This window comes from Neophocaena asiaeorientalis, unplaced genomic scaffold (genome assembly GCF_003031525.2).
Source record: "Neophocaena asiaeorientalis asiaeorientalis breed wild unplaced genomic scaffold, Neophocaena_asiaeorientalis_V1.1 scaffold152, whole genome shotgun sequence".
NCBI lineage: Eukaryota > Metazoa > Chordata > Mammalia > Artiodactyla > Phocoenidae > Neophocaena > Neophocaena asiaeorientalis.
In genome coordinates, this window is record NW_020185338.1 from 2,730,484 (window position 1) to 2,745,744 (window position 15,261).

A 15,261-nucleotide genomic window follows, 5' to 3' on the forward strand; every position below is an offset into this window, starting at 1 on the left:
TTTTTTTTTTTTTTTTTTTTTTTTTTGGTCACCCTGCATCGGCAGGCGGACTCTCAACCACTGCGCCACCAGGGAAGCCCTATATATAATGTCTTGATTATCATATTCTGTATTGAGTTCTTTCACATCCTAGGGGACCTTTCCAGGCTGTGATCTACTCTCTTCCCTTATTCTTACACCAAGGACACACTTTTTCCCCCAGTTCTTATAATATATTCTAAAACCTGGTATTTCTTGTTTTCAAATTGTTCTCAGCTCTTCCTGCCTGTTTATTTTCCAGATGGATGGTAGAATCATTTTTGCGGAGTTCCAAAAACCTCCCTGTGGGGTTCCGATGAAAATTGCGTTCAACTTATAAATTAATTGGGAAGAATTTGGCATGTTTACAACGTTCAGTCTTCCCATCCAGGAACACACATATGGACATTTTAAAATATCCTTTTGTAGGTCTCCATGGAATTCTGTAGTTTTCTTTATGTAAATTCAACACATTTCTTATTAAGGTATTTAAAGATAATTTTATATATGGGGTGCATTTTTAATGGAATCTTTTCCCCCTTTAGTTTAGATCCACTATTTTTAATATCACTTTTTCCCGAATGACTGCCAAGTACTGACAGGAATCTAAGGGGAAAGCATATTTGTTTCTTTTCAAGCTTATAAACTCAGAGAGATTTAGAAGTAGAACCGACCTTAAATAAAACTTGTTTTTATATATGATAAAACTGGGGTCGTGAAAAGTCAAATTTCTTTACAGATCATGTAACTTATTAGAAAAGTAGCTAAATAGATGAATACTTCCAAATGTCCCTATTCTTTGTGTTGAGGACATGTGAAACTCAACTATCCAAAACAAAACCCACGATCTGCCCCCTTGTATTAAATTCCTATGGCTGCTGTAACGAATTACCCCAGACTTAGTGACTTAACACACATTTGTTAGCTTTCCATACTAGAGGTTAGGGATCCAAAATGGGCCTCCCTGGGCCAAAATCAAGATGTCAGCTGGGCTGCCTTACAGCTAGAGGCTCTAGGGTAAAATCCACTTCCTCTCCTTTTCCAGCTTCTGGAGGCCACCTGCATTCCTTGGCTCAGGGCACCTTCCTCCATTTTCAAAGCCAGCAGCTTAGCATCTTCCAATCTCTCTCTGACTCATTCCTGAGTCTTCTACTTACTTCTCTCTTCCTCCTTTAAAGATCCTTGAGATTACATTGGGCCCACCTGGATAATCTGGGATAATCTTCCGTTTTAAGGTCAGCGGCCTTAATTCCATCTACAACCCTATCCCCCTTTTCCCATGGAACACAACCATACGTTCCAGGGATTAGAACATGGACATCTTTGGAGGGCCATCCTTCTGCCTACCTCAGCAAGGATGAACTTTCAAAATGTATATTTAAGCACATTAGCCCTCTCCTTGAAGCGCTTTGGCAGCTTCCCATAGCTCTTTGGATTATAACCAGAATCCTTAAGTGGCCCACCAGGTCCTGAGCAATTTCATTCCATTCATCCTCAGCCTCATTGGGCTCCATGCTCATCCCCGCTCTGTACTCTGGCCACATTGCTTCTTCCAGTTCCTTGAATGTACTTGCTGTCTCTTGCCATGAGGCCCTTGTGCATGCTGTCCCCTCTGCTGGGCAATCCATCCCTGCCCTGTACTTCACCACCTTCTGTCTCTCCTGCAGGGCACTTAGCACACTGGTGCTTCTACTTTCTTGTAGAATTATTTAATTCTCTCCCTGGCTGAACTAAAAGCTGCAAGGGGCTCTATTTCTTTTCTGCTCACCCCTACATCTTCAGAACCTAATGCACTTGGTCCATAGTGGCTTTTAGTGTGTGTCTGATGAATAAGTAAATGAACTCAAGAATCTGTTTCTCAGAAAAAGCATTTTTAGTGAATGTGTTCATTGACACAGCTATAAAAGCAAAAAGACTGGGGCATTTCAAAAGTCCAACAAATAGGGGCCTCCCTGGTGGCGCAGTGGTTGAGAGTCCGCCTGCCGATGCAGGAGACACGGATTCGTGCCCTGATACAGAAGAATCCCACATGCCGTGGAGCAGCTAGGCCCGTGAGCCGTGGCCGCTGAGCCTGCGCATCCAGAGCCTGTGCTCCGCGGCGGGAGAGGCCACAACAGTGAGAGGCCCGCGTACCGAAAAAAAAAAAGTCCAAAAAATAAGTAAATTATTACAATTCCATTTGATAAAATCATATACAGCCATTAAAAATGGAAATAATAAAGACTATAACAATGGGGGAAATGTTTATAGCACATTTAAAAGGGCAGAATACAGAATTTCTTACCCTAATCAGAAAGAAAAGTGCCACAATGATGATAGCAACTGGTTTAAGATCATGGGATGGTAAGTGACATTTCTTTTCTCCCGTTTCCAAACTTTCCTATTCACATGTTCATATATACAGTACATGTTTCTTGAATGCCAGTGTGGGTGTCAGGCACTGCATCAAGTCTCAGAACAGCACAGTGAACATGTATGTGGTCTCTGCCTACTGCAAGTTTACAGTCAAGTGAGGAGGGAAACTAGTAATAATATAACACAGGTGGTCCAGTATTCACGGACTATCACTGTATTTGAGAAAACATGGACTCCTTTGCCACATGTGCACCATAGGCTAAAGAAAGTATTTGTAGTTTGGGTTCATCATCATCATGGCACTAAAAATTTTAATTGACGGGGAAAATTGTAGGAATAGACCCATTTCTTTTAGTCTTTAGGCTTTGAAGATTTCCTAAATTGTCTTTCCAGCCCTTAATCACCACTTTCCAAGACGTAGACTGTACACCCCACAAGGAAAACATCTGGGGAGGTGATGAACTTTTCCTGGTTACCTTAGTTCAACCACAGCAAAAAGATGTGTGCAGGTGGTCACGAGGTCACCATTGATGCCTGCTCAACGCAAACTCGTTCCCAAACAGTCAGTGCGTCCTCTGCACCCAATTCGAGGAAACCGGAAAAACAGTTTTCCCAGCATAAATTTTCTTGTTTTCATCTTCTCATATTTATGTACTCTATGACTGTGCCTCTGTACCTGAGCATAGTGTAAATACTTAATTGGTTTAATAAATATCCTGAAATAGCCTCGTTGAGTTGTTACTAGAAGGGCACAAACATTTTACCTCACTTAGCCAGCACAGATCAACACTTTGTATCTTTAATGAAGATCGGGATCTTTTTTAGTGGCTGGAATACTCTGTAATCAGTGATGTGGCCCTGCCTGTGGGCAGGAGAGACTAGATAATGGGTAGAAAACGTCACGCTGGTTGGGACCAGTAATTTGAACCCCTGAAATCAGTATTGCTGTGGCCGTTTATGGGAGAGTCCATTTTCTTCTCAAGGCTAAGAAGGGCCCCGCCCCTACCCCCCAACACACTCCTAATGTCCCTTGGTGATTTACGCATTACTGAAACCCTCCTTGAGCCAGCTTCTGTTCTTAGCCTGAGACCTCCGGAGACTCTCCAACCCTCCCACCCGCTCAGAAGGCAAATGTCATGCCAGCTCCCGGCACTGTGGTCACCCCGCTGGAGAGTGATTCTCAGTGCCGAACGGGAGGGGAGAGGCCCGTGAGGATTGGAACGGGGGGTGTCGTGTACTTTGTGAGACCTCATTAAGTGGGGTACATCCCCTCTTCTTCCCCCATCCCCATACCAACCTTGGGAATTATTAGTTCAGGGATAGAAAAGGAGTCCTGTTTTCTAGCTGTTGTGTGAAGAAGCCCTTCCAGGTTCTAGTCCTAAAATATCCCCTCTGCAGTTGCACTTGGAGTCCCTTGGTCTTAGCCTAGGATTTGATTAATTTGGCCATGTTCATTCTCTTTGCATTTCATGATTTTCTAAACACTTGCCATACGCCCTCTGAACTTTCATCTCTTTCCACTGGAATTCTATTTCGACTGAAATTCTAAAAAAGCCCTTGTGGTTATTCCATTTGGTGTGACTTTGTGATTATAGGTGGGCTTTATTAATAGGCTACTTCTGATCATCTGAGGGAATTGTTTCATTATGAAGTGTTATTCATTTTTCATATTGCTTATTATTGTCCACAGACCCAGAGGTTTTAAATGCTGAGAGTATGCTGTAAACAAAAACATAAATAATTTATTGCAATTATGAAGTAAGGCCAGATTTTCTATTGGCTCAGTGATGCATATCATTGAGAACTGGCCTGAGATGTAAAATCTTATTTTCCCTAGTGGATTATTTAAAACTACAGTGTAAGCAGTTAAAAACCTTAATTTTTATAAATTCCTGTACTCTCATTTAATGAAAAAAAAAACAAACCACCCTGACTTGATAGAATTTTAAAATATTGTTCCTCTACCAAGCTATATAGAGTTAATCCCTTGGATTACTGTGAGTCTCTACTAACACAGTATGAGAATATTTTTCAGGATCTGGCTGTGCCAGAGTCCCTGGGGTGACTGTCAGGTCCTGTACACTCCTTTGAAATGTGAGTGCTTTTAATTAGATGGAGCAATGGATATTCTTTGTTTCTATATTATTATATTATTATCCTTCTGTTGCCAGAACTCCCAGTCCCATCTAATTGCAAGGGAGGCTGGAAAATGTGGTTTAGCTACGTTCTCAGGAAGAGAAGGAAATAAGTTTTGTTGAACACATAGCAGGCTCTGCCATGGAAACAGACTCCAGCCATTCCCAAATGGATAAATGGATAGTAAATGATCCCAGCTCCTTTTCCTACCAACCTGTTTATCCCCATCAATTTGAAATAAGCAAACAAAAAATTCCACAGTCCCCCATCATATATTATTAAAAATATATTCTTCTCGAAAACATTATACTACTAGGGAAAATAAGCATTATCTGACAATTGGTGTTTTCTGACTCCGAGGAAGTATGCTTTTTAAAAAAGCAAGCTTCCTATCTGACAGTGGCTAACAGCATTATTAGCAGGGCATTTATAAATGACTCATTGTTTATAGTTCATATTTCAACTTCAACTCTATTTGTTGCATTAGCAAAATGAAGCTTATTAAGCTTTATTCTTTTAGTCCGTCTCTCCAAGCATCTGAACCCCCTAATACTCAGCTTTCTTGTCTGGAAGTATGTAATCTTTCCTACATTACACTTGAAAGTTCAGCTCATTCTAAACCTCCAATCAAGGATATGAACTTGTTGCTTTCAGAGAGGCCACATCTGTTCATGGAGCCATTATGCCATCAGTTAAAGTGGTCAGAGTTCATTTTATTGCCTCCTTTGTGGAAGAACTTGTAGTGTAAAAGCCTGTGTTATTGAAAACATAATTTTCCTCATCATTATGCTTTCTTTCTAGCCAGATCATAACCTGCTAGAAATCTATTGAGCATAGAGTGAAAAGCTCTTCAAAATAGCTGTTCTTAAGAGATTAAATGATTGCCATCTCTGTCCCATTTCTGTTATCTCATAATCAAGTTCAAGATGATACTAGATATCTCAGCTGAAGTGATTATATATTTGAAATAGAAATGGCTTTATCTCCATTCATACTATTGAAGGCAGGATCATTGTTTTCCCATTTACATGTATATATGTTTATGGTTCCTTACAACTGTCTGTGGTTTAAAGAGTCAAACTACATTTTTTTTTTTTTTTTTTGCGGTACGCGGGCCTCTCACTGTCGTGGCCTCTCCCGTTGCGGAGCACAGGCTCCGGACGCGCAGGCTCGGCGGCCATGGCTCACGGGCCCAGCCGCTCCGCGGCATGTGGGATCTTCCCGGACTGGGGCACGAACCCGTGTCCCCTGCATCGGCAGGCGGACTCTCAACCACTGCGCCACCAGGGAAGCCCTCAAACTACTTTTTAAAGGCTAAAAATGGCTAATGGGGGTTGGCTTGCCTTTTTAGACTCTCGGTACAGAGACACTAGTTGTAGACTAAGATCCAGCATAGATTCATCAAAATGTACAGCTGTATCAAATCTTAGCAACCATAGTCGAGCAGCTTGACCAGTGAGAAGCTTGAGATTCACAGCTGCTGAGACACTTGCCCAGGGTCACCTAGCCTCGCTAAGATGAAAGCTCCCTCCTAGGCCTTTTCTGGTGGATCACACTGCCTCCCTGCTGTATTCAGAGTAAGCCTCTTACACAGATATGGCGTGGGGAGAGAACGGAGGACGTAGTGACCCAAAAGTACAGGAACCAGATTTTTTATGCTTAGTCCAAAGAGGCTCACTTTTGTTTTTGTTCTTTATCCTTAAAGCTGTCTGATCCATGCTATTTTCTTCCATCACAATTTCTCTTCCAGAGATTCAAACTGAGAAAAAAGATCATGTCACTATTTATTAGCAGTTCTGCTAAAACACTGGATAGAGAAGGAATATGAAACTCTTTGCCAGAAGTGAGACTTTGGGCTATATGTTGATTGCAGTTATCCACATGCACACAAGTAGTCAATAATCAGGCATACTGAAATTACATTCTTTCCTCCTTTTAAAATATCTCTAGCTTTACATAAGACTCCTCATTTTAAAATCCTAGTAAATAGGAAAAAGTGAGTCCTTATTTATGGTTAATCACTTTTGCCAGCTGTGACTGCATTTCACATCCATTTTCCTTTCTTCTTTCTTTTTCTTGGACTGGAGAATCTATCCTGTCACTCTTTAGGGAAAAACCATATCGGTCCCATCAATACCTTCTTTCAGCACATAATCACAGTTAAGCCACTGTAAACAAAGATTTTTGTTGGATTACAGCAAGGAAGTAACTTCTTTAGAATGCAGAACTGTGGAGAATAATCCAGGATCTTGAGATGGCACCCAAAGAGAAAAATCTGAGTTATTTTAGGGTTTCTTTCAAAATGGGATACTTCTTTCAAAAATATTGAATTTATGAGTGTCTACTCTATGTCTACCAAGTTCCAGATATTATAAGGTTTAGAAAAGATTTCAGATGGGATACCTGGCATGTCAGGACACTTTTATTTGCAAGTACCAGGAAATCCATTTCATACTTCCTTTAACAACCCAGGGAATTTATTGGATCAGGTGACTAAGAGTTTTGAAATTGGGCATGCTTCAGGCCTGGTTGATTAGGCTCCAATTCACTCTAATTTTTCTGATTCTTCCCTTCACTGTGTATAGCTCCATTTTCAGGCTGATAATTGACAATGAAAAGCAGGTGCAAAAATTTTTGGATCAATGGCTCATAGAACTGTTGTGGACTTTGTACTCTTGTGGTAGGAGAAGGACCATTGTAATATCGTGTCACCTCTGCATCCCAGCTGAAAGAGCTTCTCCTTTCTCAGCTCGCAAACAAAATTTCCAGGCTTCATTATGGTTGACCCAACTCTTTGCCCATCAGCAGTGGTCAGGGGAGGAATGCCATGTACTAATCAACCAGCGAATCCTTAAACCAGTCACCACACTAAGGAGAGTGGGATTGAATTGGTTGGCTTATTAGGCCAGTGGGATCCCGCTTCTGGAGCTTGGGGTGGGAACCCATCCACCCGAATCACACAGCTGCTGAGTAGCACAGGGGATGGGGGCATAGATGCTGGGGAAGTAGCTGACAGCATCCACTGTGTCTTTCATCTAGTGGGCTGAGCCTGATCCTAATGAGGCCAAAGTTTTGCCTGGCTTGTGTCATTCTTTGTTCCTGGCCATCCTTTTATCCTCCACAGTTCATCCTCAATGGCCAATTCCACCACCTGTCCACAGCCAGCCCATAGCTGTACCTCTGCATCCAAGTGGCAGAAGTCTCTTATACTGAGGAATACATTATCCTCACCTAAAGTCTAATAGTACCGTTTACTGTTGGCAGGCTAGATAGCATTAAGTAAGACATGCATATGATACAATGAAGAGAATGCTGCTCTTTTTCTGGTTGACTTTGGCATTTCAACTGCCTGGAACTTCAACCTTCAGAGCTCTTCTTAAAGGGAATATTTAATTTGCTCTAAAAGTCATTTTCCACATAGAAGAAACTGATCTGTTTCAATAGTGAGTTCCCTTTTACTTGAATGAGAATCTGATGTGACATGCTGTTGATGATGGCAATTTAAATGCCCCGTGAGAACTTCATCTCTCAACATAAACTTTTCACTGTGTCAGCCTGGGATCTCTCTGAAAGCAGAGCTTCGGATGAGGGCTTGCATTGCAGGTTGCTTGTTTGGGGCACAACCTTGGTGTGCAAGAGCAGAACAGGTAATGAAAGCAAACCGGCGCAAGGACCTCTTACCGCGGTTGTTACTTCTGTGAGTGACTCAGTCCCACCAGAACCTCCCATGAGCCGAGAGAACCTCAGAGGGACCGAGGGAAAGTGGTTATCCATTGACGCCTGTCCCCTCATTGGTCAAGGGTCACCTATGGGGCGTTAACTCCTTTTTTCATACTTCAGGGCTGTAAGGGTTAGGCCCCGCCCAGGTGATTCCAGGCAATCTCAGGTGAACAGCGGGAGGTAGCTGGTGACGCGAGGCACCCCCAGCAAAGGCTGGAGCAAAAGATGGGTGGCGAGTGTGAGGCGGGGCACGAAGGGGGTGCAACACACACTAAAGGGAAGGCATCTGCCAGAGCCATGTAGGAACCTGCAAAGGACCAGAAACCATCTACGTGGCTCTTCTGTCTTTCCTGGGTGTCTGAATGGCTTTTCTTTCTTTCTTTCTTGCTTTTTTTAACACCTTTATTGGAGTATAATTTCTTTACAATGGTGTGTTCGTTTCTGCTTTATAACAACACGTCTCTAAAAAGGTAAAATTAATAAACACATCTCCGACTGAATTGCTGTCGAGCCCTGCAGAACTCTCATCAACAAAGAGGCAAGCACGCCAGTGGGGAGAACCGGCAGGGTCCTCAGAAGAGAAGGCTGCTTGCGGGAGGAGCTGTCAGCATCGCAGCTTCAATTGGCAGGTCCTCTCATGCCCAGCAGGGGCTCCTTGCTTGGAGGGTAATTTTTACTCTCACTGTTCAGTCAGTATGATGGCTTTGTCCCTAATATAATGGTAGTTCTGACTTTCCTTTAAATTATTCCGTAAAGAATCAGAAAGAAGGCCTCTCTCCCTTTTCCCTGCCCCCAAAATTCCACTCAGAAAACTTTTCTCATTTACATCTTTGCCTCCACATTAAATTTCTCATTCATGTTTCAGGTGAATCAAATGCAGCGTCAACTTTCAACACCCCGTGTAACTATCACAGTGACTCAAAATAATTGCCGACTGTCAGTGTATGTGCTGCGAACACAGATATGCCCGCCACTGGCTCTGTTATCACCAGAAGAAGGCAAAGCTTGCCTTCTTCTCTGGGCTCCATTCAAAACCTTAGTGTCGGCGAGGCAGAGGGTTGAGGCAATTATCTGCTTAACCTGTCCAAGAAACGTGTGCCTCCTCTGCCCCTAAATCACTTGTTTAGAAAAAAAAGTCTTTAAAGCAATTTTCCAGTAAGTATAGATTTAGCTGGAATGTTCCAGAGAATTGCCTCCAACTTTGGCTCCTCTAGCTCAGTGGTTTTCAATCAGGGATGGTTTTGTCCCCCCAGGAGACACTTGGCAATAAGGGGAGACATTTTTGACTGTTATAGCTGGAGAGGGCCAGGGGAGAGTCCTACTGGCATCTAGTGGGTAGGAACCAAGGATGCTGCTAAACATCCTACAGTGTGCAGGACAGCTCCCACAGCAAAGAATGATCCAGCCCAAAATGTCAGCAGCACCGACACTGAGAAATCCTGCTCTAGCTGTTGAGGATTTATACATAAATAAGGTCACTTGTTGAGAAAATTCAGACCAAAAAGAAAAAAATATTCCTTCCTTCAATTGAAAAAGAGATGAATATTAAAGACTATTTTAAGCCAAAATAACCCATAAGACAAGTTTGTGTTTAGCCTATAATCTTCAACTTCTGCCCAAATGAATATAGGTGTTTATAAGATAGCAGTTATATATAGTCCGTACTCTTGTTTCTACTTAAAAATGTCACTTTTATAGTCTTTACATCATTTTAATAGAGAATATTCCATTGTTTCAATTCCTCTCTCTTCATTTCTTTCCTTCCTTCCTTCTTCTTCTTTTTTTTTTTTTTTTTAAAGTAACTTGAGCAGAAGCACGCACTCCAATTTGAAATCTGGCTTTGGAGAACTGGCCATGGGGCACTCTTGAATGATTATTTTATTTTTATTTTAAAATTTTTTATTTATTTATTTTTGGCTGCTTTGGGTCTTCGTTGCTGCACACGGGCTTTCTCTAGTTGCAGTGAGCGGGGGCTACTCTTTGTTGCGGTGCGCGGTCTACTCCTTGTGGTGGCTTATCTTGTTGCAGAGCACGGGCTCTAGGCACACAGGCTTCAGTAGTTGTGGCTCGCGGGGTCCACAGTGCAGGCTCAATAGTTGTGGTGCACAGGCTTAGTTGCTCTGCAGCACGTGGGATCTTCCCAGACCAGGGCTTGAACCCGTGTCCCCTGCATTGGCAGGAGGATTCTTAATGACCGTGCCACCAGGGAAGCCCATCTTGAATTATTTTACAACAAAAATTATTTTCAAAACATTACAAGAAATTGGTATGATGTAAATTTACTACTTGTGAGAAACATTTGCTTTTTATGTATTTTTAAAATTTAAAAACAACCTATGTTTTTCTTTAGAATGTAATATTAGAGCAGCACTGGTGCTGAGCTTAATAAAAAAATTCACCGTGTGAAACCCTGGCTCCTTCACTTAGCCTCTAGGTCACAGGAACATATCTAGTCTGGGCTAAGTCCACACTGCATCACAAAAGGAAAGAGTATCTCTGGGCTTTCTATCCTGTTCCATTGATCTATATTTCTGTTTTTGTGCCAGTACCATATTGTCTTGATTACTGTAGCTTTGTAGTATCGTCTTAAGTCAGAGAGCCTGATTCCTCCAGCTCCGTTTTTCATTCTCAAGATTGCTTTGGCTATTCGGGGTCTTTTGTGTTTCCATACAAATTGTGAATTTTTTTGTCCTAGTACTGTGAAAAATGCCAGTGAAAAAAGGAAAGAGCAGAATCTTGCTTAACAAATCAGGATGTAAAGAGACAAATGCTAAAGCTCATGGTGATAAAAGTAATTATAACCACTTATCTGATGAGTCAAAAAATGTTTGTATTTTAACAGATATGAAAACTATTGGAATTCAGCCGAATGGCAGAGTCTAGTCCTGCCTGAAATTCTCAGTGTATCCCATTGTCACCCTGGGTCTTCTGCCCTTCGAAGTCCAGATAGTATTGCCTGGGACTCCCATTCCATATCCTGTGGAATTTTAAAGCACTTCCTAGGTTTTTGCAAATTTCTGGAAGGCCTGTGGCTCTGAGTTCTCATCTCTCTGAGTTAATTCAGTTGATGGTCATCTTACCGTACCCCACTTTTGTTGCTTCCTACTGCACCTGCTCAGACAGAACTCATCTCAGTGCCGAACTCAGCACACACTCCCCAAACACACCATCCCCCCTTAGACTGTGTGCCTGTCAAGCCCTTGGTGAAGATAAAGGAGAGGTTATAACACACAACACGAACAACTTCGGAGCACACAGTAAACGTAGCGGTTAATTAAAGGACCTTTGATCACTGGGGCCTTTTTCTTGGGCCAATTCCCGTCATGTAGCATCCCAGCCTCCTCCCTACCCCTCAGAAGCCCTTCTCCCTGCATCCTGTCTTATCTTGCTCATCATCTCCTTCCTCCCAGATGGTCCTATATTGTCCATACTGAGTTACACAGAGCAGTTCAGCTCTCTTGAGTCTGTACTCCCCACATCAATTCCAGCTCTCCCTTTGCATCTCAAAACCAAGCAAACCAAAAAGCCTTTAATTTAACTGGATTTACATGTCTAGAAAGCAGTTATTGTTGTTCATAGCAATTTATTTTCCTCTCATCCTTCTGTATAAACTTTGTTCATTCCTTTAAAAAGACAGTTGTGAAATATAAGCCTGTATGTATGTGTGTATATATGCATGTATCTATATCTGTGTCTGTAGCCACATGTCCAGTAAAAGAGCAATTCGTTAAGTGGCTTCAAGTGCTTAGACTTCAGCTGCAGGGCAGGTTAGACGCAGATGTGTCCAGTGCTCTGCCTTCGTTTCCAGTTTCCAGCTCTTTATCTCTAAATTGTCAGCCTGACACTCAAGGGGTTCCTTCCATCCATTGCTCTAAGCACCCTCATCTTTCAGAGTCCATGTCTTACTTGGTCTCTCTGTACCCGGTCTGTATTTACAAAATGTGGTGGGGCATGGAGACCACAATTGACCGTTCCTTATTGGTCCCTGAGTGATGGCTCCTAGGTGCCTTCTTCAGTGTGTTATTATTTCTCTGGCTAGTATTTTAGACTCTATAAAAACAGTGATGATATACTTTCTTTAATCCCCCCAAACCTCCTGGGAGGCAGTAGATATTCCAAAATGTTGTCCGCTGTTTCCCCAGATTCATTTACTCCACAAATTCATTCACTCTGCAAACATTCATTACCCGCTACGGGCTAAGAGGTGGGGACACAGCAGCAAACAAGAGAAAGTCCTTGCCTTCCCAGAGTTTATTTCTAGTTGGAGTGACGGTGGTGGAATATTTCAGTGCTGAATGTATGTTGGTGACACCAAGACAGCACACTCTAGTTTCATAAGGAGAGTATACTCCTTTTAGTGTTAAACACTGTAAACAGAAACAATGAAACGTTTTACCTAATGACGTTTTCTTCATCTCCTCAGCATACCACTAATTCTACCCACCTGCCACATCTGCTCATCCATCACATGGTGACTTGAGTGTGGGTGCTGTGAAACTTTCCTTCTTTGGAATAATTCCGTCTGCAATGAAAAACAGTATTTTAGCTTTTAAAATTATAGCTCTGAAATGTGAATTTCCTTTTCATTCTCCTTGAGACGACCGTATATATATGTGATGAGGGAGAAAAGTTGAAGACAGTGTTTTACCATGTCTCATTCTAAATATAAACATGATGTTCCTCCATTCATTATAAAAACGCCACTCCAAGCCTTACGAATAAACTTTTCCATTTTATTACCTCTTGGTTATACTGTGCCCATTTTATGATGGGAAGCTTTGGCAAAGGCAGCAAGAAAAATAAGAAGTTAATGGAATTACAATAAAGTTATTTACTGAGAAAATCAGGCAAAAGGATTTCCTTTTCTACAAGCATTCAGCATCTCAGTAAGTGAATGAACACACACACACACACACACATACACACACACACACATATGTATATATATCAGAAACAGTTTATTCTAAATATTACTTTTCTAGGTTATCCACTTAACTCACCCTATGAGATTTATAGTTCAATCATATCAGTTCAGAGTGGGAAGAAAAAAGGCCATTTATCTAATCCAATTCCTTGAGAAAAAATATGTAGGCAATATTAAGAATCTTCAATTATCTAATTTAATAGGAGGGATGATTTATACTCTGTAATCAGTAACATGTGATACTGATTATTTCTAATCCCTTAGAAGGGATCCGACATTCTGCTTTTGGTCCTGTATAGCATGAAATCGTCATGTATATTTTACCAAAAGAAGTAACAAGAGTAATGGCCCCTACAGTCTGCAATCATTTTATACTAACATACTGCAACATGGTTTTGCCCTGGGGCAGAGAAGTAGGGATTTTCTCTACTTCAAAAGAATGAAAAATTATTATCACTCTATCCAGTACCATTATAGACTTCAGAGACTTTGGCATGAAATATTCAGAAAGTTTATTTTAGAATTCAATATTTTAAAAGCCTGCTTTAAAACTATTACAGTGATTAGTGGCTTTGTTACTCAGGCCAGTCCTTGCTTTAAAAAGCCCGATGTAATGGTTAATACCATTTGCCGTTTCAACAAAATATAATTTGCACCAACCCAATAAGGCAAATACGGCACGTAATGCATTGTTTTAGAGTGCCCCGCAAAGAGGAATTGGGACCACAGCTCATCAGTTATCTTTCAAACACACTCTTAAACACTGCTTTCTCTGGTAGCAGTTGAAGGTATTGCTTATGCCATGATTTTGTCCTTCTGCCATGTGTTATCTTGACCGGGTGGAATGGGTGCCATTCCTCTGCTCCCTGTTCAAGGAGCAATGCCCCTGTCTCAGTGTCTGTAGGGACACACACGGACAACCCAGCTGAGGCCGCCCACACCCTCCGCTGACCAGCCAGAGGCTCACATCTTCACCGCTCCATAGGAGTCAGGAAAGCTTATCAGGTGTTTGTGAGGAATTAACGAAGCTTCCGAGGCCATGAATGAAGCCAGTGAAAACTTCCGGAGCTTGAGTTAGCTGCATGGGAATTGCAACACAACCGCTTCTCTCTGGACCATCCTATTTACATAGGGAGACATGTGGAATAGAGTATAGAGCCCTGGTTTGGGAATTTAACAATCATGATTTGAATTTCAAACCTGGTTACTTACCAGCAACATGATCCTTCAGAAACCACTGAACCGCTTTAGGCTCAATGTCTGTAAAATGGACCCGTCCTGGCATCTGTGCACAGATTTGCTGAGACAGGTGATATAAAGACAGTGCGAGGCAGGGTGTCAGTCACTGTTCCCATCGTTATTATTTACTCCCCAAATGTTTTTCTTATCTCTTAATTCTTTATTCCACACTTCTGTTGTGTAATGTGTGAAAGGAAAATCAAAATGGAGTTGGTGTTGCTAAGAGAGTTCTCTAAAATGGAGCCAGGAGACCATTAAGGAAGTGTGACTTCTGCACATCAAAATCTTTTGTCCTGGTGACGTCATCCAGAACACCTTCCAGAAACGCAAAATATTTACTGGACCCTTACCTTAAAACAACGTGTGACTCCACAAGGGCAAATCTTTTCTAACTTGAGTCAGAGTCAGTCACAGATTTCACCAAGCAGCTTTTAACAACCCCGTGGCTTTTCGTCTCTCCCTTTGAACACTCTTTCGGGGTTACCCGAATTTGTATCTCCCAAACTGCAATTCTTCAGACCCTAAATAAACTCTTTTCTTTGCAGCCTCCTGCATTGTGTTTTTGGTTGACAAATGCATGTATATTTATTGACATATCACAGAAAGAATTTGCAGGATGACTAGAAAAATCATCACTCCTGCCTTTTTTAATATAACCTGTGCACTTGATGACATTCCTTTAAATTTATTGAATATATTATTTCTGTAGGTTTTAGTAAATAACTTTTCCTTTCCTTCACACCTTAGGTATTATCAAGGAAAAAAAAAAGATAAGCATAAACCTCAGCATTCAAGTAGTTAAAATACGTGCCTCTCACGTAGACACGAAAAGAAATGAAGGTTCTGATGTACTCTTGATGCGTAAGGTG

At 41.6% G+C, this 15,261-nt stretch overlaps 1 protein-coding gene across 4 annotated transcripts in view; it reads left to right on the plus strand.

Annotated features, from left to right (window-relative positions):
- The window catches only part of EFCAB11 (EF-hand calcium binding domain 11), a 178,166-nt gene that overhangs the window by 121,000 nt on the left and 41,905 nt on the right, over positions 1–15,261 (plus strand). The gene's annotated exons all lie outside the window — the stretch shown is intronic.